This window comes from Haliaeetus albicilla, chromosome 27 (assembly GCF_947461875.1).
Source record: "Haliaeetus albicilla chromosome 27, bHalAlb1.1, whole genome shotgun sequence".
Taxonomy (NCBI): Eukaryota; Metazoa; Chordata; class Aves; order Accipitriformes; family Accipitridae; genus Haliaeetus; species Haliaeetus albicilla.
Window position 1 is genome coordinate 16,880,098 of NC_091509.1, and position 21,239 is coordinate 16,901,336.

A 21,239-nucleotide genomic window follows, 5' to 3' on the forward strand; every position below is an offset into this window, starting at 1 on the left:
CTTTCCTTGCTAAACTAAAAATGAAGAATACAAAAGGAACTTGTTATTGGGTAAAGAATTTTTTCTTACTAGAACCATCTTCCCCTGAAATATGAAAGATCCTTTCCAAATGCAAAAGTTATGCAAACATGTCTGAATATAGAAGTGAAACTGGAAAGCAGTGGGTTTCTTTTGCCAGTTTTGCAGGAGGCCACCCACAAAGGTATATCTTCTTTTTTTCTGTTTCTGGTTTTGTTTTTTTTTTTCCTCTCTGGAAAAATACAATAAATTTTGGCTGAAATCAGAGCCCATTTTGATTTTATAACCATTCTTATCAAAGCAGGAGTGAAATGTCATTTGAATTTTCCAAGTAATGTATAATTAGCTGAAGGAAAAAAAAAAAAAAGTTGAAAATTTGGTGCAAATGATTTATCACCAAGGCTCTAAGTTCTTCATCAGAGAGATTTGTACATACCAGCCTTTCTCTGCATGAGCATGGAGAAGCATTCAGTCAGACCATTTGGTTGAAGGCATTTTCCTTGCTATTAGTTGGTTTTGGCTATATTTTTCTCCTAGCATTGAGTGTTTGATAATGGTTTGCTGTATTAAAATGAAAGTCCTGTTTTGACTTGATATTTCCAATCTGTTTCTTGACTGTTGGTATTCTCAAATTTTACTCGTCTTGAGAGGCTGTTACTTTCCATCTGTGTATTCACTCCCTCTGACCAAATGGGCAGGAAATGTACTTAACAATTTCTGTGTAACCCAGAGAAATGCAGGATTCCCCACGGAGGGACGCTTTGCAATGGTTACAAATGATTCCTCTCTCTTTGCATCTGTCTCTCTGCCTTGCGCTGCTCCGCGTACCACCTGATGTATGATTTTTCAGTGTAAGCAAAACCATGGAAATGTGGTTAGAATGTGAGATATTTATCGTTCTTTATGATTCAGAAGCCAAATACTCCAGATCTTTGAGGTCACTTACATAGCGGTATCAGTATCCTCTGTCTACTATGGAAATAATCTCTGGCCTTTGGTGCACACTGAGCCCATGTACCACCACTCCCTACTGTGCGTTGTACAGACTTATTTAAAGAATTCCAGAGAAAGAAATTCAATAATTTGCACTTGGAGCCTACATTGTAGTCTAAATGATCTCACTGCTTAAAAATGTTTTCTTGGGTCTAGGTTTAATAATTTTTCACAATCTATCCTTTGTAGCTAACCCTCCCCCAATTACTTCTTAAAAAAAAATTCCTTCCCTTCCATGTGCCAGTGTTTTCTAGACACATAAGCTGTTATCAGGTTGTCTCAGCCATCTTTCAATCAAGATGTACTTTTTAGTTCCTGTAGATGATTATTTTTTTCTTCATCTTCATCTTTATGTAAATACAAAAATCGTACTAATGTAACCTCCTGTAGTTAAAATGATGCAACCTTGCTTGTGGTGTTGTGTAACTTAGTTCTGTGGGAAGACAAATTCTGCTTGGGATAAGGCACCTTTATCCCAGTACCCACACTATTGCTTGTACTGATAATCATCACCCAGAAGGTAAGTGATCTAGGACAATAAACCAGAAGGATGCCTTTAAGTGAACAAAGATTTCCACGCCCGTAAAAGAGAAAAATAAAGCAAATGGGTAGGCAGCTTGGCAACATAGTCATCAGCTGAGTAAATGTGTGTCCTTGAACAGAGTTCATGTTCTGCTGTGGTTTGGTGGTGTTTGGAAGGAGGAATGACTCTTATTCATACATTCGTATTCCCGAATAAGTCTCAGTGATTAAAATGTCCTGACTGATCAAGGCTGGTTTTTAGAGATTCGGAATTGGGACAAAGCAATATTCAAATGTGGAGGATGCTATTAATCCTGCAGTGCTGTCCTGACGTTGGGTGTAGTTATTTTCTTTAAGGGATACTTTTCCAGAAGTGTTGTGGCTGTGTGGAGTTGGAATGATGTCGCATCCTGACTTTGAATTAAAAAAGGTTTCAAAGATAATAAAATCTAATCACAAACAAAAACCTTAATAATGCAGGTGTTGAATTCCTAGATCTGTTTCATACGAAGCCTTTTCAAGTTACTGAGTCAATAACTTCTCTCTGCTACACTGGTGATGGTCCAAAACTCTCCAAAGCCATTGAATTCACTGAGATGACACTAAATATCTACCAGCACAACTGCGAGTTGACTCTAGTTCCACCTTTTTATTTTCCATGTGCTAGATGGTTTCCAGAAACGGGGAGAACGTTGTTCTCTGCAAAGAGGAAAATAGATCATTGAATGTCTGTGCTGCTGTATATACTAACCAAACTGGAACTGGTGCCAGAAAATTCCTAGCTAATATATCCAACCTATTGCTCAGCAGTTCGCTGCAGTCCTTGCCAGTTAAATCATGAATGTCAGCAGGAACTGGTGGGAATTTAACGTTATAAAAATGGAACTCCTCCGTTCAAAGTAATGAAAAATCCAGAAGTGAGTGGCACTTGCTAACATCCACACGTGTTCTCTCATCCAGCACTGCCATGTTGCAGCAGTTTGGCAACAGGGATAAGACTGAATCTATGTGAAGTTCAGAGCATTAATATTATTCACCCAAGTGCTTTGGAAATCACTTTTTTTTGCTTAATAAAATAATTGGAAAGTCAAAAATTGACAATCAGAAATGCTGCAGTGCCAAACACAGGCTTCTACCTAACAGATATTAGTGAATTTGGGGCAATCAAACCTGAGTGAAGCTGTGGCTCCTCTGAGACTACTGGGAACTTTCCCAGAGAATCCCATTTGGTAGAGTGTTATGGCGTGCTTCTGGCCTGTAAAAGTGCGTCTCATGAATTTTGCTAAGCTATTCCCTTATTTGCTGCTCTTTGTTGGTGCTGAAGTGACCCTGGGTCGCAACAAGGGGTGGCACTTCTCAAGGACTGGTGAATAGTCCAACAAAATTGTGAAGCAAATATGGGGCAGGCAGGGAGGTGGTGTTCACTGTGCATCTCCAGAGATCTCCGAGGGCAAAGGGAACAGGGGCAGGTGGTGACAGAGGAGATGAAGACGCTCGGTACCTGACAGTACCAAAATGTCTCAATCTTTTTTGTTTCCGTTGCCTATTACTCTTTTGCATGGCTCATCTTTAGCAATGCCAGAAGTGTTCTTGAGGTTGGCATGGAATAACCATGCACAAGAGATCAAGGTCAGCATCTCAGCAAGAGTTCTGCTGTCCTCAGCCATTCCCAGAACATGGAGTTGATTAGTGGGGCCTCCACAGAGAAAGAAAATAGCAATAGGCTTCTAAGGACAGGGAATATCTAAAAAATGGTCCAAAGTTATAAATCGTTTCTTATATCTAGAAAGGGCACAGTAAAAATCTGTGTTCACTACTAATCACGTATTAAGTTTTACATGTTTTGATGTAAGTACCTTCTGGTTATCTTTGACTACCCTACAAGTGGCTCTATTGCACTGATGCTGGGAACCAGCCGTCCATTTCTGTAGTGTCTATGGCCTCAATTCGATTGATCTGAGGGTACTTTCCAGCATAAATATTTTCTATTATTATCAATAATAAAAAAAGAAATATGAATGTGCAGTAATGCTGTTAGACAGTGCTACATCTGCATTTCCTCCCCGTTAAACGTTTGCACCAAGAAGTTTTTGCCCGAGGGCAGGGCAGGCTGGCTGGGGCAGGCTTGGTGATGCTGACTTGGGCAGCTGCTGCCCCTGTAATCCTGGAGAAATCTACCTAAATCCCCCAAATCAGAATTTCATGCTCCCAGCTTGAGGCTGGGTGTGAAATTTTAATTTGCACTTGTCAGTCTGAAGTAAGGGGAAAAGGGAAAGCAAAAAAAAAAGGCATATGATAAATTTCACACTTTCGCCTGAACAAAGGAACGTGGTACTTTCCTCTGGGCATCTCAGTGAATCTCTATGTGGGCAGTTTGAAGCTGGCAGTTTATCTTGAGAGATGGCGGTGTTGTAAGCAGAGTGGGTAGTATCAGCTATCACTGAGATTACATGATGCTTCCTGTTATTAAACTCGTGATTTAATTTTGCTAAAATTTTGCCAAACTTTACTGGTTTGGGCTGAAGTTTTTTGTGTCAGGTGTCTGCCAGCCAAGGTACAGTGGAGACTTCAGCCAGAGTGGCTTTTGGCAATGCTGTTCAGCTCCTACTTGATGAACAGGGTAAACAAGGCTCTCCAGGGGAGCATCTGCTCAGGATTTTGTTTTGTTTTTGCTGTCCAGGGTGTCCCTTCATGCCTTCAATCCTGATCCCTTTTCAGGCCTGGCTCTGATAACTGAAATTCCTCCAGGGTTTTTCCCTGATGCTAATCACTGCTCTGCCTGAACGTTTCAGAGCCGTTAATGCATCTGTTTTCATAGCCCTCTGCGAGAAGAGGGGTTTTCCCACATCTTACAGAGGAGGCAACGGAGTAACCAGTGGTTAGAGCTTAAACTTTTCTCTTATTCTGGCTGGCCCATTTGAGGCACCTTTTTTTAAGTGATATAGAAACATTCAAAACACACTGAGCAGCTCTAATGCCCAGTTGCAGATAGAAGAGCTTGAAGCTTTTGAAAATCAAAGGCTGATCTTTCAAGCCAGATGGCTACCAAGTGAAGAGCACGTACTTACCGGTACCTGCAAAGGAAAATCTTTGTGGTGCATGGACAGAGCGGAGTTCAGTTCTCCAGCACATCACTTTGTATTCCTTCCTTAGACACTTTTCAACATACTTCTCATCTTTTGCAACATGTGATGAAAGAAATTCCACAGAAAATTATTCACTACCCTCTTCTGATTCATGTCTACATATGCTTATAGTTTGTGTGGTCAGGGGTTCAGTGGAAAAAAGAGTATGTGAGCATCTCGTTAAAATCTGCATCATAATACATAAGCACTGGAGACCAGGGTTAAGGTTGCACAAGCATTAATTAAGGCATTTCCAGTAAGCAGCCTTTGTAGCTGAGACAACCTTAGACACTGCTGCTTTAGAAATGTTATTTAAACATGGGATTTCTATTTTTCTGTATTAGAGAGCTGAAGGACAATCTGTACTTATTGCTGTTTCGTACTGGACTTGCTATGATCCAGAGTGTTTTCTCATGGATACTTGGGCAGTGATTGATTCCTGAAATACTTCCAGTGGGAGTTAATCCAAAGCTCAGTGAAATCATTGGTATCCTCTAGCACCAGACTGCTGGAGAAGGCCTAAATAATCGATATCTATGCTACGGATAAGTGGTATTTTATAAATGCCAATCTACGCTTCTTTGACTGATTTTCCTTACTTCAAGAAATGTTGTTCTTTAAAAGGCAGTATCAAGAGACTATGCAGTAAAATATTTAGTCACTGAGGTTTTTCTTTGCCCTGATAAGTTTCTAGAAATTTTGATGACAATCACTGCTACAGTCCTAGGGTGGGGCAGATACCTGTCTTCTGAGATTTGAATTATACCAATTTACAAGAAATTTCCATGATTTTAGCAGAGACTAAAATTTGCCATAAGACAGAACTTGCTCTCCACAGCCTGTATTTTGAGTGGTGCGATGAAAGTATCCTGCAAAAATGATGTCTGCTATTCTGGACAGTGAGCCATGCTAGCATACAGTCATTAGCTAAACGACACATTACTACCTAACCAGTAGTTTCAATCAGTTGAAATTTGCTGGAGTTGAGATTATGGAAATATGACTGAGCAGAAATATGGATACTGGTTGAAAAGAAGTGGTAACTGAATCTTTCTGAATTTTCTGGGTTTTGAAAATATGCTTAAATGTCTCAGCTTGTTGAAAAGGGCAAATTTTGCTTTCATAATCTAACATACTACAACCAAACACACCAGTTAAGGCCTCCAGTCACACTTGTGAATTAAATCAATTGCAAAGTACTAATGTATATCCAGTAAAAGCAAACGTGGGCTGGATAGAGATCGTCTGTTCAGCTTTATTTCCTTCTACCTCCTGTTTTGTTGCTTGTAAAAACGGGGCAACCATTAGGCGGTCTAGTGCTTACGCAGAAGTGGGCTTAGTTGTTCATCAAGAAAATAATGCCATTAAGTGAACCTTTGGGTGTAGGAGAGGGCCTTGGAGGAACTTCTCTTGTGTGGGGAGGCTGTTGAGGCTGTAGTAGGGGATGGTGGGAGTCTGTTTTGCCCAAAGCAGTGCGCGGGACGAGGTTCCAGTGCAGCCCCAGCGCTGGAGCAGTCGGGGAGCAGGGAGCAGCATTGGCCTGGGGTGTGGATCCGAGAAGAAGTGCAAGCATGTGAGCACAGATATTATGTATAGACTCTTTGAGTTTTGTTTTCCAGGAGAATAGTCCTTCTATGCCTGTCCCCAAGAATTTAAAATGGAGGTTAATATCAGGTTTTGCGATCACTATAATACGAAAGCACCCCGCGTGGCACCCAGCTCTGATACACAGCCACCCACCCCATATCACTTGCCTTCCATCTTACGCAGTCAGCAGACGCAGAGAAATTCCTCCGGAAAAGGACTCAGAGCATCTAGGTTGGTGTCTTTTTCTGAATCACTGTCTGGAGATGCCTTTTTTCCTTTGCTGACTATTTATAGGGTCTAAGGTGAGTAGATTCCTAAACAGCTAGCTGCATCAGATGCTAAAGTTGGGCACGATGACTCACTCCATGGATAGTGACCTAGTTTGAGTTGTCTGCAGGGGAAAGTGTGTGAGAGGCGTAGGGAGTGTTATAAGGATAACAACAGCCTTGCAGCTGGGCGCGTCAGGGAAATTCTACTTTATCTATGTAGTATTTTTATAGGATAAACTTTTCGTACAACAGATTCCAGGATGGAAAGGAGCTCATGAAAGCAAAGGTTTCTTAAATTGTACACAACTGACTTGTCCTTCCTACTGGATGTACTGGTGGATGCTTCTTAAGGATGGATTGTGCAATAAATATACAAACATGGAAATATTTAAAGGGTTTCTCACTGGGGTTGAGTGCATGATGTTTGTGCAGGATTTCAACCCAAAGGCCAGTTTCCTGGAACTACTGAGCAAAGGCTGTTGACGGAATATTACTGAGAAGACAAAGAAGTAAAGCAGAAATTACTAGCCTTCAGAAAGGAATAAAGGCAAACCACCCCATCTCATTTTCCAAGTTGAAAAACTGCAGCTTCTCTTTCTTATTCCACACAGCTAATATTGCTGAATTATGAAAGCTTAAATAGCCAAGAAGGTAGCTCCCTCAATGCTTGTCATATTTACCTGTAAGGAGCTATTAAAATGCTAACTGGTGAGTATCTCTTGTGTGCCTAGTTACACAATGTGCAACCATGAGTTGAAGGTGAATGGAAGTGAGGAGGCTCCTTACCCTGGCACAAGGTTGCTTTTAAAGACCTGCTCAAAGCATAGCTCAGCTGCGATGCTGCCCAGTTAATTTTACAGATCTGCTCTCTTGTGTGTGTCCTGGTAAAACAACCAGTTGACGAATGGGAGGAGCCAGCTAAGCCCTTACCTTCCATTTCATTTTGCCAGAAATTCGTTTCATTGGCTTTATTTTTCTCTCTACTTAACCTCTGCTTTGGGAGATGCAGTGGATTTCTAAGGGCATCAGGCCACTAGTTTGGAAAGTGGAGTGCACGTTGTTATATCACCAGAATCCTTCTGTGTGTGCACAAACTTGGTGAGACAATAACCTAAGTCCATTCAGGCCTCTAAATAAACAGTAATGTTCTGCTGACTTGTTTTGCCATGAATTTCAGTGAAGTATTTTGACTCAAGTGATGCAAGTGGCAGGAAGGGGGCAGTGTGGGAGGGCGGTACAGCTACGTTTCCTGTGGATATGGGGAAACAAAATTTAATATTAAACATTTTTTGGTTCATTGCTAGAAAAGCCATTTTTAATAAAGGTCTTGTCTCAATTCCATCATGTAGATTTGCCAACCTGCTTTTGTGGTCGTTTTTCTAAAGTTAATCTAGTTTTTTCAGATAAAAAATACTTTCTTCAAGTAAAGCAACATGTGTCTAAGAAATGAAAATGCCGTTAACATGCCTCTATTTTCTATACTTTAATTAGTGAAAATAGTGTATGTTGTATGCAGAGAAAAGAGATATGTTGTTTTTCATGAATATTAGTTGGCTGCAAGATTTGACAGCTTGAATGTAGGTTACAGAGTTTCAGTTCATTAGTGATACCAAGAAAGCAACTACAGTTTCTGGGAGACAAGTAAAGTCTCCAGTGGCAGATTTTTAGGTTGTTGGCATTTGTCGCTCTGGATGGACTTTCCTGGACATATATATATATATAAAAAAAAAAAAATAGAGAGAATGTCTTCAGAGAGTGGTAAATGCACAAACTGATTACCAGGAGAAGAGATAAATGACTGCTTTGGCTGCTTTCATTATGGCCACTTGTGTTTGCTACCTTTTTAGTGTGATAGCTGCCACTCAAGGACTAAATCTGAATTCTTCTAATCTTTCCCCACCTTCCCCACTATGGAGTACAACAACTGAGATATTTTTTTACTGTTCTACATTAGAATAACTTTGAATTGTGTTTGATGGGAATGGAAACTTTCTTTTGCTTCCATAGAAAGAGAGGTTTCCTGGTTGATCTTTCAGGCACTGATGAGCTGCTGGACTTTTTTGGCTGTGTACACTGCTCTTCAGCTTGACATCCTACATCTCTCTCTATATAACGAGCCAAGCTGCAAACACAGGCTTCCAGTAGGATAGCCAGCGTTCCCCAGTGCTGCTATGAGACAGCCCTAGAGTACAGGCTCCTAAGTCTTGCTCAGACTGCAAACGCTGGGGTAGACAGCCATGATTTTGACTTTAGTGGTCAGGATTTCATTGCAATATCTCAAAGCTTTATCAGTGTATACACTGATCCTGTGTTTTCTATTTCGTCTGCCACCACAAAATGCCAAGCTGCATCACTTAACGAATTCCCCCCCCCACCCCTCCTCGCTCCCTTTCTCCCTTCAGCACCTGAAATTCTGCTGAATGCCTCTTCGAATCTGAATTCAGGCAGAGCAACTTTGCAGCATGTCTTTGTCTCTCGTGAAGGACTCTGTCCTGGGATGTACTTGCGGTTGACCCTTAAGCAGTTCCTAGCTCATAGTCTTTACTCACAGAAGCAACTTCAAAACTGAGCATCTCTTACACTGGACAGTTGACTTTGGCAATCTGTGGAAGGGAAATCATATTTCATAGCCAGTTAGGTTTGCTTGAAGATTTGAGAGCAAGCATCCAGATTATTTTTCCACCGAATGCAACAGGTGGCCTACATTTTTGAAGGTAACTGCTAAGTTACAATTTTTAATACTTTTGCAAAGGCCTCATTTTCAAAAACTGCTGAGCCATGCTTGCTCGAGAAGTCAGGCTTACTGAAGACATTTCAGGCACAAAAAAGCACTTGTTGCCTGAGAAAATCTTAGCTGCTGAGCTTGTATTTGGATTTTGATAGATAAAACTATTTCATCAGACAAGGTGTAAGATACCAGCAAGGCTATAAATATAATTGGTTTAAGACGAAATTATAACATCATAATGATGAAGCTGCCTGTCCTTTATCACAAGAAAATGAATTTTCATTTCTGTTACTAATCACACTTAAATCCATCTTGGGTCACTAGAAGGTCATTAGGTTTTCCATTTAGATGTTTCCTAAATGAGTTTTAAAGTACTGTAACTTTATACTATTCTCAACACTCTGAATTAAAAGGAGGCATAAATCAAGCCTGAATGGGCCCTAAATACACACTAAAAGTAGTCTGGGATGTGTTTGACCTTTTCACAGTGGATGGAGGCCTGCCTGGTGCCAACCATTTATTTATGCCAGCGATACTGGTTTTCTAGCAAAAGATACCAGAGGTGGTAGGTAGGGAGAGCTGACAGGATTTCAGCCGTAAGCGTATTAACCTGGTATGTGGCAGGACATTACAAAATAAATAGCAGCACCTTTCAATGGTGAAATTTTTGATCCCTGAAGAACATGACAAGATTTTCACTTGCTTTCAGTTTGGGTGCACATACCAAATCCAGGCTGCGTTACAAAAGTGGCTGAGCCCTTCCCCTTGCGCTGGAGTTGGGTGATCCTGAACCAGGCAGGGGAGAGACCTCCTGTCCCACCCCGTCCCACCACCCAGTATTTGCAGGAGAGCTGGCACCTGACGGCTTTAGGCCTTTCAGCGGTATACCTAGTTTACATTTGTAGGAAACCTTATTTTTTGGCCTGTATTGGAAGGCCTGACCTATTTCCCAGTGGAATCAATGAAATTTTCTGCCAGCTTTAGCAGGAACCAGATTGATTTTTAAAACTTAATAAATAAATATGCTGTTTCATTAACTGAGTGTTCCATTTTAAAAATAGGAGTGATATTTTTTTCCCCTGTATAACAAACAATAACATTAAACAGTGTTGATGAAATGATGATGATGATAAAAACTTATGTGAAAATGAGGTGAACTGCATTTCACATTTTCCATAGTGCCTTGCAGTTCTGAAATTTTATTTGCTCATGAATTACATCTGAGCCTCTGACTGTATAAACCTTCAAATATAAAAGCATCCTAGCAAGTTCTCTGGAACTCTGTATGTGCCTACAGATAAGGACGTTAGTGAGCATTGTGTAGTTTTAGACCATAATATGGCAAGAAATCCACTTTAGGATTGACTTTTTCCTGTGGAGCAAGTTCTGTGCTCCACAGAGCCTCATTTTAGCCTTTTTGAGGTCTTTGGTAGGGCGCGTTGTAGGTAGCTCCCATCACAAATATGTATTGCATATATTGTATATTGCATCTATGTGCATTAGAGAAAACATCGTACAGGTACACAGATATGAGCCCTATTATAACCAGCAGAATACTGTACAACTATCTTGTGGAAAAACTTTGCAACTTCAAAGAATGTGCTCATTTAATGGAATGAGCATTATTACACTATCTTTTATCACTGTTCAGATTTATGTGAGCAAATTGCAATTGCTGAAGTGAAGAAGTAAGAATAAAGCTGAATTTAGTTGGCTGGAAATGTGGCTGATCAGTAGCTGTGTGTGCTGAAGTTGGGTAAACACTTTGTGTCTTAGAATTGACTTCAGAGTAAACAAAATGTTTGTTCCTTCTGGAAAACTTTGTTGGCCTAAGGTATGGTTCACCTTATTTCAACTCAAGCTCAAAATAATCTTGCGGGCCTGTTGTTGTTCTTGGAAGCTAATAGGGAAGAACATATGCTAAGCATTGGTAATGTCGGTTAAGCCCTTAATTAGTGATGAACGAACCTCAGTTTTTCCCTGTGGTTCAGCTCAGATACTGCTCCAAAGCTCAGCAGTTCTCCAGGTTTTAGCTAAGTTTTTTGAAGCATCTCGAGTTTTGCAAAACTGGGTTTGTTACTCTAGTAAAGTTAAGATTTTTCTGGCATTTCTAGATTGGGACCAAGCTGTAAAATCCTCAAGCATTCCCTGGCGGTGTTTTGGCGCTTTGGAATGGGGATGAGGAGGGTAGAAACAAGTGTTTCAAAGTGAGAAACATGTTTGCATCAGAGATTATATTCTGTGTCAGCTCCATACACTCTTCTGAATTCAGGAAAATCTTAGCTCAAGTTTCAAGAAGATCAGCGTTTGCCTGGGCTCCAGCAAAGCTGCATTCCTCTGCTTTGAAGACAAGTAGATAAGGGTTTGGCTGAGCTTGTGTGCACTCCAAGAAGGGGACTTGGGCTGTAGGACCTGTGGTGGTGGAGCGCCTGGGCAGGTATGTACCTGCTCTGTAGCAAAGCAATAATGACCAAATTTCAAATGAAAAGACAATCTACTCGTTGCTTGTCTTCTTAGTAAGGAAATAGTGGTCAGACAGGACAGCGTACAGCGTCTCAGTAACAGTGGGTATCTGATGAGTAACTGGATTTCTGAATGTCTTCAGAGGTGGAACAGGGTGCTGGGAGGAAAGGCAGGATTTGGTCATTTGTCTCTCTGCTGTGTCACCTAATTAAACTTGGTGCCATAAATAGCACTTCTTATGGGCAGTGGAACAGGCTTGCCTCCATATCTGGAAGTGGAGTGAAAATGCATCTTTGCAGAGCTGGGATGTCTGAAGAGTTAGAAAACTGCAATTAAAGCCTTGGTTTGCTAAAAAACCCTAAAGTATTTCAGCTTTGTTTCAGAGCTTTTCTGTGCTATGTTTTTAGCAGAGTGCTTTTTAAAGTAGGACAAAAGCCTTAGGTTTGGACTGAGATGAGCAGAGCTCCCAGTGCATGACTAGGCCCCTTTCCATGTTACCTTGGCTGGCCTTTGCTGCAACGTTTTTTTTTAACGTCCTCTTATAGGCACAGAATTAAAGGTTATTTCCATTCCTGCTTCTTATCGCTTTGATCTTTTGCCAGCTCTTAACATCTCCAGCAGATTTGCTCTGGATCTGTTATTCCCATACCTACCCTCTGCCTGCAACATTCTCTGACATTTCAACTTCTGCACCACCCCTTAGTTTCTTTCCCTCCCCATTTATTCTTTAAGATTTTTTTTAAAATTATTATTTATCTGTTTTTCTCCTCACAGGAACAGCTATGCGAAATTACTGATATTTTCATACAAGTGCTACCACATTCATGAGTCTCACCCCATGAATCCCAAAGCCATCAGACTGCTCAGAATATTTTTGCATTTTCTGGCTGCTTAGCCAAAAAAAAAAAAAAAAAAAATTGCTGTTTAATTCTTCTGCAATACATCTTCCAGGTGGCTTTCCTCTGTGGTTTAATTGTTTATTAGCTTCGGGATCTTTTCTGAAATTAGAGAGAATCAAACCAAGGACTGGCAGAGATTAAGGCTCAGTAATGATGGTATGACTTCTTTCTGTCTATCTGGGGGAAAAAACCCAACAACAAATAAAGGATACGTTTGGGGTGGGAAGAGAGGAGGAAGAACAAGCAAAGGAATGAATGCAAGGGAGAAATTAAAAAAAAAAAAGAAAAAGAAGGAAAAAGGAAGAGCTTCTATGTTATTTTTGAGTTACTGCCTGTCTGTTTCTCTGCTAAATCTGTTTTTCATGGATTAAACAAAAGAATGGAGTGTGTCTGAACCTGTTGTAGCATAAAACAATATCTTTGTCTAATGGTCTACAGCCATGACCAGGAGGTAGGAGTCCCACACTATCCATTATCCTGCTGTTCTGTCCTGCGTGTTCTCAGGCCAGTCGTTAATGGCATTTATCACTCTTCTTGCCCTGCATAATATTCCTCACGGTGAGCTGGGTCTGATAAATCATGTTTCAAGAAGACAGCACCCAAAGTGGTACAATTTACAGCTTTTACCCTCTGGTGTACAAAATACAACACAATGTTGTATCTGAATCTTTGAAGCAGGTCCACAAAGCCAGTGGAATTAGAAATTGGTAAAAGGAGTTTTATACTCTTTCCTGTGGAGAAAAACGGACACTAAACTTTTGATGATGTTGAGTTTTCTTATGGCTGTGTTCAGAGTATACCTGAAACGAGTAAGAGCTGGAAGATCTGCTGTTACGAAAGGTGGAGAATAGCTAGTGGGCACCTTCAGAGAATGTGCAGTGGTGGAGGTGGGGATGTTGTGGTGGCAGTGGGCTGGGACGTCTGCTCTCCATTCGGTCACCTCCCCTCCTGTCCCAGGGCTGCAGTTCCTCTCCCTGTACCATGGTGTAACGATACAAGTCTCTTCTGTAAGTATTTTGAGATCTGTAGATTAGAAAGTTGGCTGCTGCTTCTGCTTTCGCTGCTGCTGCAGATGTGCTTGTTAAATCCACCTGGAAGCTCAGGCAGAACATTACTGACTCCTTAAAAAAACCCACCCCGATACAGTGCCACTTACATAGAGTTTCTATCTCTGCTGCATTGCCCCAGGTGCGCAGAGCTCATCCCTGCCGCGGTGCTTGGGGACTCCTCCTCGACGAGACTTGTCTCTCGCCCGGCATGACGACATGGCAGGGACGGCTGAGCTGCAGCTCAGTTGATTTAGGAGTGAGATTTAAGACTCGCTGTCTAGACATTCTCCGTGGTGGATTTTCAGCTTCAGACTTAACGTGTTGCCTTTTTCCAAAGTCATTCAAATCGACTGACCTTTGGGGCCTGTTGAAAAAAAAGTAATCTATCATTTCTAGAAGTTGTAGTGATTTTTTTTGTGTGTTTTTGTAATAAATGGCTTTGGCCTTCTCTTCTGTCTTGTTTAGTCTTATCTTAATTCAATCTCTTAAATTTATACTATCTCCTACTGTAAAGTCAGTGTTAAGGATCTTGTTGAATATTATGATGAATATAAAAATCAGTTGCTTTTGGAGTGCTCTTTCTAACTGATACACAAGTATTCAGGTCTTAGAAGAATTTATCCACTGCTTCTATAGCAAAATAAAGAAAAGTTTGTGGGCACATGGGTTCGGATTCAGGTGTCTGGCTTGGGAAATGGTGCAGAACATGAATTGCTGTTGGTCTTTGGGTAAATGCAAGTTTTGTTGAAATGGTCATTAAACAGAGACTGAGGTCTTCCACGGCTTTGCTTGCTGACGAGTCAGTCTAGCTGCCTGGTTTTGGCAGATGAACCTGTGGGTTTATGAAACATGTTTTAATGGAAATGTCTCATAGCAGAGATTAACAAACTTTCACGCAGACAGTTTTGCTTTATGGCGATGGCTGTGTGTATGCCTCTCCCAGGGCTCATTACCCTCTGTGCAGAATACAATCTCTGTTACGGCACTTAACTGTAGGCCATTCCTGCACTAAACAAAACAAAATGCTTATGCTATTACTGAGCCAACTTTTAGTTAATGTATGAGGTTGGGATAGCACAGGATATATTCCTGATTTTAAAATGGTGTCTCATTAGCCACACAGACAGCATCTTTCTGTGTTTCAGGTTAGATAAGTTTAACCTTGGTTTTCCCTACCACCAATTTAACTGACTTCAGTTACTCCCAACTCTGGTGGAAAAGAATCAGAGTAATTTTTGATTGGTAATAACATATTGCCAAAAATGACTATGTATATTGAAATTACAGTTGGGAGTAATCTAAAAAGATAATGTATTTTAGGGGTGATGCAATTATCCCTAAATTAGCAGTAACAAAAATGAGGTATATCCGATATTGAGATTATACTCAGAGAAATCCTAGCAAGTGAAGACACAGAAATGTAAAGGAAGCATAAAACATGTATTTTCCCTTGGAACAGTACTTGGAAAAGACAGCAGAGATTTCCGTTGTGAGGTGCCACCTGCCCCTTTCCTTGGAACTGCTGCTCCAATTCTCACCGCAAGCAATGAGATGGGGACGGTTCTGCAAAGCAAGCCTGGCGTCCTGCTGAGCATCCGCTTTCCAGGTATCTGAAGGTGGCCTGTTATGCCGAGGACTTTGTCCTGGACAGTGGCGATGTTTTGGGCTGGTGGCACTTGATGACCTGTCCTGTACAGCCAGGGGTATGTCAGAAACTTCCACGCCGAAGGAGAACCATCCTTTCCTAAGGATGTGGGTTTGTCTTGGATTTACCTGCAGCAGCAGCAGCAGCAGTGATGTTATCCATAGTGTTGCTAATCAGTCTATATCTAACTGCTGTATAAAGGAGGTCAGTGTGATTAGAAGTGTGTGCTTTAGTTCTTCTATGAGCAGACTTTTGTCTTTGGAGAACAACAGAGGAAGATGTCCCTTCATATTCAGTAAACAAAATAATAAAAAATGGCATAAGATGCTAGTTCTGAGTAAGTGGGAAGGCTGAAGAGAACAGCTCAATTGTTTAGTGAGAAAGAACAAATATCTGGTGCAGTATGCTGTGCCAAGGTCTTGGAGGGCCAATTTTTGATTAATTTAAAACTGGGAGTTAAAAAATAGATTTGCTTCTACAGTCTCAGGGCAGGATGCTATTCTTAGAGATTAAGTTCTGTAACTTTGGGCATGACATACTGTATCCTTCATATGAAGATGGCTGAAGCTTCGCTCTGAGTTCCAGACTTGGCTCAGCCTAACATGTGGAATTGCAGCTGTGACTTCTGAAACGACCCCCAGACTGTGCAGGTACGCGCTGAACGCACACAGCAACCCCCAAAGCGATTAATTCAATCACCCTTTGCCAATCCTGGGAAAGTTTCTTACTGTTTCCTTGTGCTGGGAGTAAAGCATCCATATTGCCTGGGTTTCAGAATTTTGCTGAAAATTCCTTGTAACAGTTAAAAGAAGAGAAAAGCTTCGCTTGTTTAATTTACTGACTTGCATTCCAGGATTCTGAATGTTCCTCCAGCTTCCAGCGATTAAATAGCAGTGCTGGTGTCTGGACAGACCCAAGGGGCCCGGCTGTGCTTTTATGGGCACAAAGTTCTCTCCTACAATGTGCTCTGATAAATAGCCATTGTGTTGCTTGCTCTTTTCCCATTACCAGGAGTTCCACAAGAGCATCACTCTGCAGTGAGCTGGAATCAAGCTTTGAAATAATCTGCTCAGAGAGATTTGAAATGGTATTTAAAAAATAGTGGGACATTGATTGTGAGCTCTCCACTTCTTCCTAGCAAGTTAGAAGCAAAAATAATGGTTGGAGTTTTGAGCCGACTTGTCTTTTGAATTTGAGACCATAAAATAGCATGTTGGTTGAGCTAATGATATCTCCAAGTGTACTAACAAAATACTATTCTGGTGGTCTTGGAAAGCAAAAATACGGGATAAATACCTCACAGTGCCCTCAGCGACAGGATTATCTCTGGCACAGATGATGTCTGCTTAGTAATGCTTGTGTTCTTAGTTGCATTTTGGTTATTTTGCAAAGATTAGGATGAAACTGTGGCTCTCGAAGTTAGTGGGAAAATCTCTTATTAGTGTCAGGAGTTGAAAATGTGCTTGTAAATTTTGGAGTGGAGATTTTGTTTAAGGACTAGCACTAAACTGGGCACAAGACAGGACCTTGACAAGAGGAAGGAAGAGAAATATGAAATGCCTTATGGGAACCAGAAAGGCTGAGCAACCCCTGAACATCTCTGTGATGTTGTCCCTATATATTTTTCTACCCCAGAAAATGTATTTAATATATGGCAGCATGTACATAATCAGCTGTTGTGTCTTTCTTTTTCTCTCGTGCAATTTTATCCTGCATGTCAAGCATCGCTTCAGAATCTCAGTCTGTTTAATGTTCAGGATACTAGAAGATGATGTAGATCTCTACATGAGGAATACTCAGCTGTGTCTGCCTGCAAACAATTGAGTTATATCTTTATTAGCTAGTAAAATAAAAGGATGGATAACAGAATTGTGGATATTTTCCACTGACGCATAGTTTCAGTGTGACTGCAGCTCACGCTGTATGATGTTTGAAATGGCTTTGCTGTGTTTTTCTCTCTCTCTTGCTCTGCTGAGCACATACCCACTTCTCAGAACTATTGACAAGGTTACTTCAATTCACCCAGATATTTGGATTAGTTTTTCACTGGTCTCCATGGTAAATAACAGAACTAAGGGCCTTGGCCGAATGGAAGCTGGAAGAACAATGCAAGAACATCTGTGCTGCTTGCACACGTTATTTGAAAATCTCTTCTGTCTAGGTATCAAAAATTTGTGACAGCTGTGAAGGTCCTACAATTCCTGCAGCATAACTAGAAGATTAAAAACCCCAAAAGGCTAGAATTGTATTTAAAGCATTCACATCCAAGAGCCCTTCTGAAGGCAGCTGCTGTGGAAAAAAATTAAATGCTTTTTATGATATCTTACGGAACAGGACTAGAAAAAAGTTAGGCTGGGAGTTTGACAAGTTAAATCTCTGTCTTGCTTGCTGTGGGTTGTCATCCCAACACCTGCCGGTCCCTGGAAGGATGCTGCTTTAAACACTGCTGTGCTGTGGGAAGAGGAGCCAGCAAGATCGAGGAGGGCTGAAATCCACACTGGTGTGTGGAAGTCACCGCTGGATATTGCGATCACCTGGGCAGCTGGAGGCTTTCATCTCTACCGTGAAGAATCAGAAATACCGTGGAAAACAGGTGCTCAACTGGGTCCTTGTTACGGAGCAGACAGGTCTCCTCTCGTCCGGTGAGGCAGGTCAGGCTCTGGCGTGGCGGTTTGGTGCGTACGGGGACCACAAAGCGCCGTTTGCCGTGTGCCACCTTACCGCGGCAGACCCTCAGGTGGGTCACCGGGCTGGTTTAGGAGGTGTCAGGTCCAATGGACACCACCTTACTAGAGCTGATCACCTGAATTAAGCCTTGTGCAGTTTCTGTTTCTTGTTTCTAGTGTGGAAACCAGGTGAGAAAAACATTTCTTGAGTGTGGCTGCTTCGGTGTGTCGCTGCATCTTACCCATTTGTAATAGATGGTGTGCAAACGTACTGCAGATAAAAATATACAATAAAACCTGCATGATTTATGTGGGGTTTTTCTTGATATGGGTAATAAACTCACTGGAAAATGTGGTTTAAATTACCTGTAATATCCATTAATGCAGAGAGCAGGCTGAGAAAGGTAACTCTCAAGCCTGTCTGAAGGCTTGTTGGGGTGGTGGGGCTCCTGGGATGTGCAGGGAGGGTGCTTGGTGTCCTACTTGATTTATTGCTGCCCTAAAGCTGGGCGAGGGCAAGGCTGGAGACACATCCACAGGTGCCGTGGGAGGTCTGGGAAGGCTGGTTTCTCCCTTTCGGGTGCCCCGTGTTGCTCCCTCAAAGCAGAAGGCTCCTCTGACCCATGCTTGGCAGCACAGAGGCTCGAGGTGTGATCATCTCCCAGCTGCTGGCAGCCTGTTCTTCTGAAAGGCCAGCTGATTAATGTGAAATTTACTGTTATTTGATATACAGCATCTTCTAACAAAGTCCAAAGAAAGATGTGATGAAAGGTTTATATGTAAGTAATTATAATGCTGCAGTATTCAGTGCAGGCAGGAATTAATATATGAGGTGAAAATGTCAAAATAAAAGGTCAGGAAAGTGAATTACAAAGAAAGTTGAACATTAGCTAAGAGGCAGTGTTTGTTGGCGGAAGCTCCCTCCAGTATAAAAAAGGTTAGGAAGGGGGCTTATAAAAACTGAATATTTCACACGCAATTAAAATTCTGTATCGGTTATCTTGAAGAGTCATGTTGCATAGTTAAACTAGGACAATTAATATAATGAAAAATTCATGTTTATAGCTTCTGGCTTTTGCCTGGGTGTACTTCAGAAGCCAAAAGTGACCCTTTCCCTTAGAGGTGATTCCAAGAGCTTGACACGACATAGGTGGGGCAAGGGAAATGTATTCAAAGAAAACAGAGAATTCTTAAAATAATAGCCACCAACTGTAAACACAACCGAGAAATGTTTAATAATAATGTTCTTCATAATAAACCAAGCTATCCCTTCATATAAGAAAGGCAGCCATGCAGCATTAAATAATGATTTAGTAGGGCTGAGAGTGGTGGAATCACCGTTTCTATTTTAGCGATAAGCAATAATAATAAATTGTTTAGGAGGATGCTACAAAAAAAAGTGTTGGAGGAAATGCACAATGATTGATTTTTCAGAATTAAACTGTACAGACATACTGAATCAATGAGCTCTTTGTGCTTAAAGCTTCACCTACTCTGGCTGCTGAAATTGGAAATTTATGTTGTCAAAAAAATTGTAATAGCTATAAATTGCTACGCTGGTTGTCTTTTAAAGTTAATCCACTTGCTTCCAGTATGAAACTGATTGTTTTCTGGTTTTCCTAAGTTGCCTCATAGATTGAGTTGCCTGAATTGCTGGTTTTCCTTCCAGCAGAGATTTGCTATTAAAGCTGTTGTCCTACTGTATGTAGATTTCAAGGATTATTCATTCACTTACTTAATGTATTGTCCCAAATTACTTATGCAGAGTAATGCAATTTAATGGTGCAGTTATTAATAATTTTTGCTTTTGTAAATGTACTTCAAGAAGGCAGATAAAGTGAATCTTAACAAAATCTCAAGTTAAGTACTAAAAGGATTTATGTTTTGGCAAGTTTCTGTAGGAGGTGTGCCTAGACCTTGCATAACCTGGCATGGATCGATTGCATCTGGTGATGCACTGACTTTTGGGGATGCTGCACTAGCAAAGTAACTGTGTGTGGTATTCTGCTTGGAAGACTGAAAATGGCTCTTTTCCTCAGGTACACAGAAACCCCTTACACATAGTATTCACTTTTGTCCATCTTTATTGATAGCTGTACCCGAGTCTTCATTAATTTTTAACACAGATCCACTGTATGCAATGTAAGAAAATTGTATTTTCTAGCTAGACTATCTCAATAGGTCTTCTGGCTGCAGTGAGTCTGCATCCTGCCTGTGTAATGGAAGTACTGCCCACAAACCACGGATGTCAATACCAAGTCTTGTCTGTGGTTTCACACCAGTTGCATGTACAAAGTCCAAATCCAAAATGGGTGCACCCATGCGTTTACTGTGGTGTAATTCATTTATCTCATGAGGAGTGTCCTGTTCTCTAGGCCACCGTGAATGACTATAACTATCCTCTTATTAGATCCATTGCTCCATAAAATAGTATCTCCTTATTTTTTCATCTATTTTAAGGAGGTAAAGTTTGGCCATGGGTATAACTCTCCTCCTCCCATTTTTCCATCATTTGCTTCTCGTCTCCTTCCCCAACATCCTAACCCTCTGCCCCACATTGGTGTCCTCAGCCAACCAACCACTAGCAGCAAGCGTAAGAGCAGGTAGTTTCTTGAATTATTAGAACATTAGTTTCAATTTAAAGCTTTTTTTTTTTTCTCTTCACCTACTCCAGTGTTACATAAATGGGCTAGCTGTGGTGTGACCAGCTGGGTTTTTATTTACCTGACATTCCCTGGGTTAGGTTGCAGTGTAGGAATTTTTTGATGGCATGGTTCAGTTGTGAGTGTACTTCTCTTCTGAAAAATGACTTTGCAGAGAGGACATTGTGGACTTCCATATGCATTGCTGTGGAAATGCTGCCAGATTTCATTGCACTGTTAGAGCATTTCTTTGAGTGCTGAGCTATGTAAAGTCAAGCTTGGATCACAAAATCAAGTGGATTTCTTTCCTGCTCACTCATCAGCAACAATAGTCTTGTACTCAGAATATAGGTAACAATCTTGTTCCATCAGTCCAGATACAACCCAGATCATTTTTCTGTATGTATCTTGATCCTGAAGTAAACAAAACCCCAGTGTTAATTATGAACAGAAATAGGTCAGCTGCAAAATACAGCTAGAAACAAAGGCATGACTTAAAAATATCTTTTTAAATCAGGCATGGGATATGTGTAAATCCTAAATCTCCTTAAATTGTTTTTTGGCAGGATTAATAAATCTGTGCCTTACATTACCTTGCTCGCCTTCTTTGGATGTTACATGCTCTGCAGCAGG

General features: G+C 41.0%; 1 protein-coding gene across 1 annotated transcript in view; it reads left to right on the forward strand.

Moving 5' to 3' along the window:
* The window catches only part of ADAMTS2 (ADAM metallopeptidase with thrombospondin type 1 motif 2), a 190,430-nt gene that overhangs the window by 89,118 nt on the left and 80,073 nt on the right, over nt 1-21,239 (forward strand). The gene's annotated exons all lie outside the window — the stretch shown is intronic.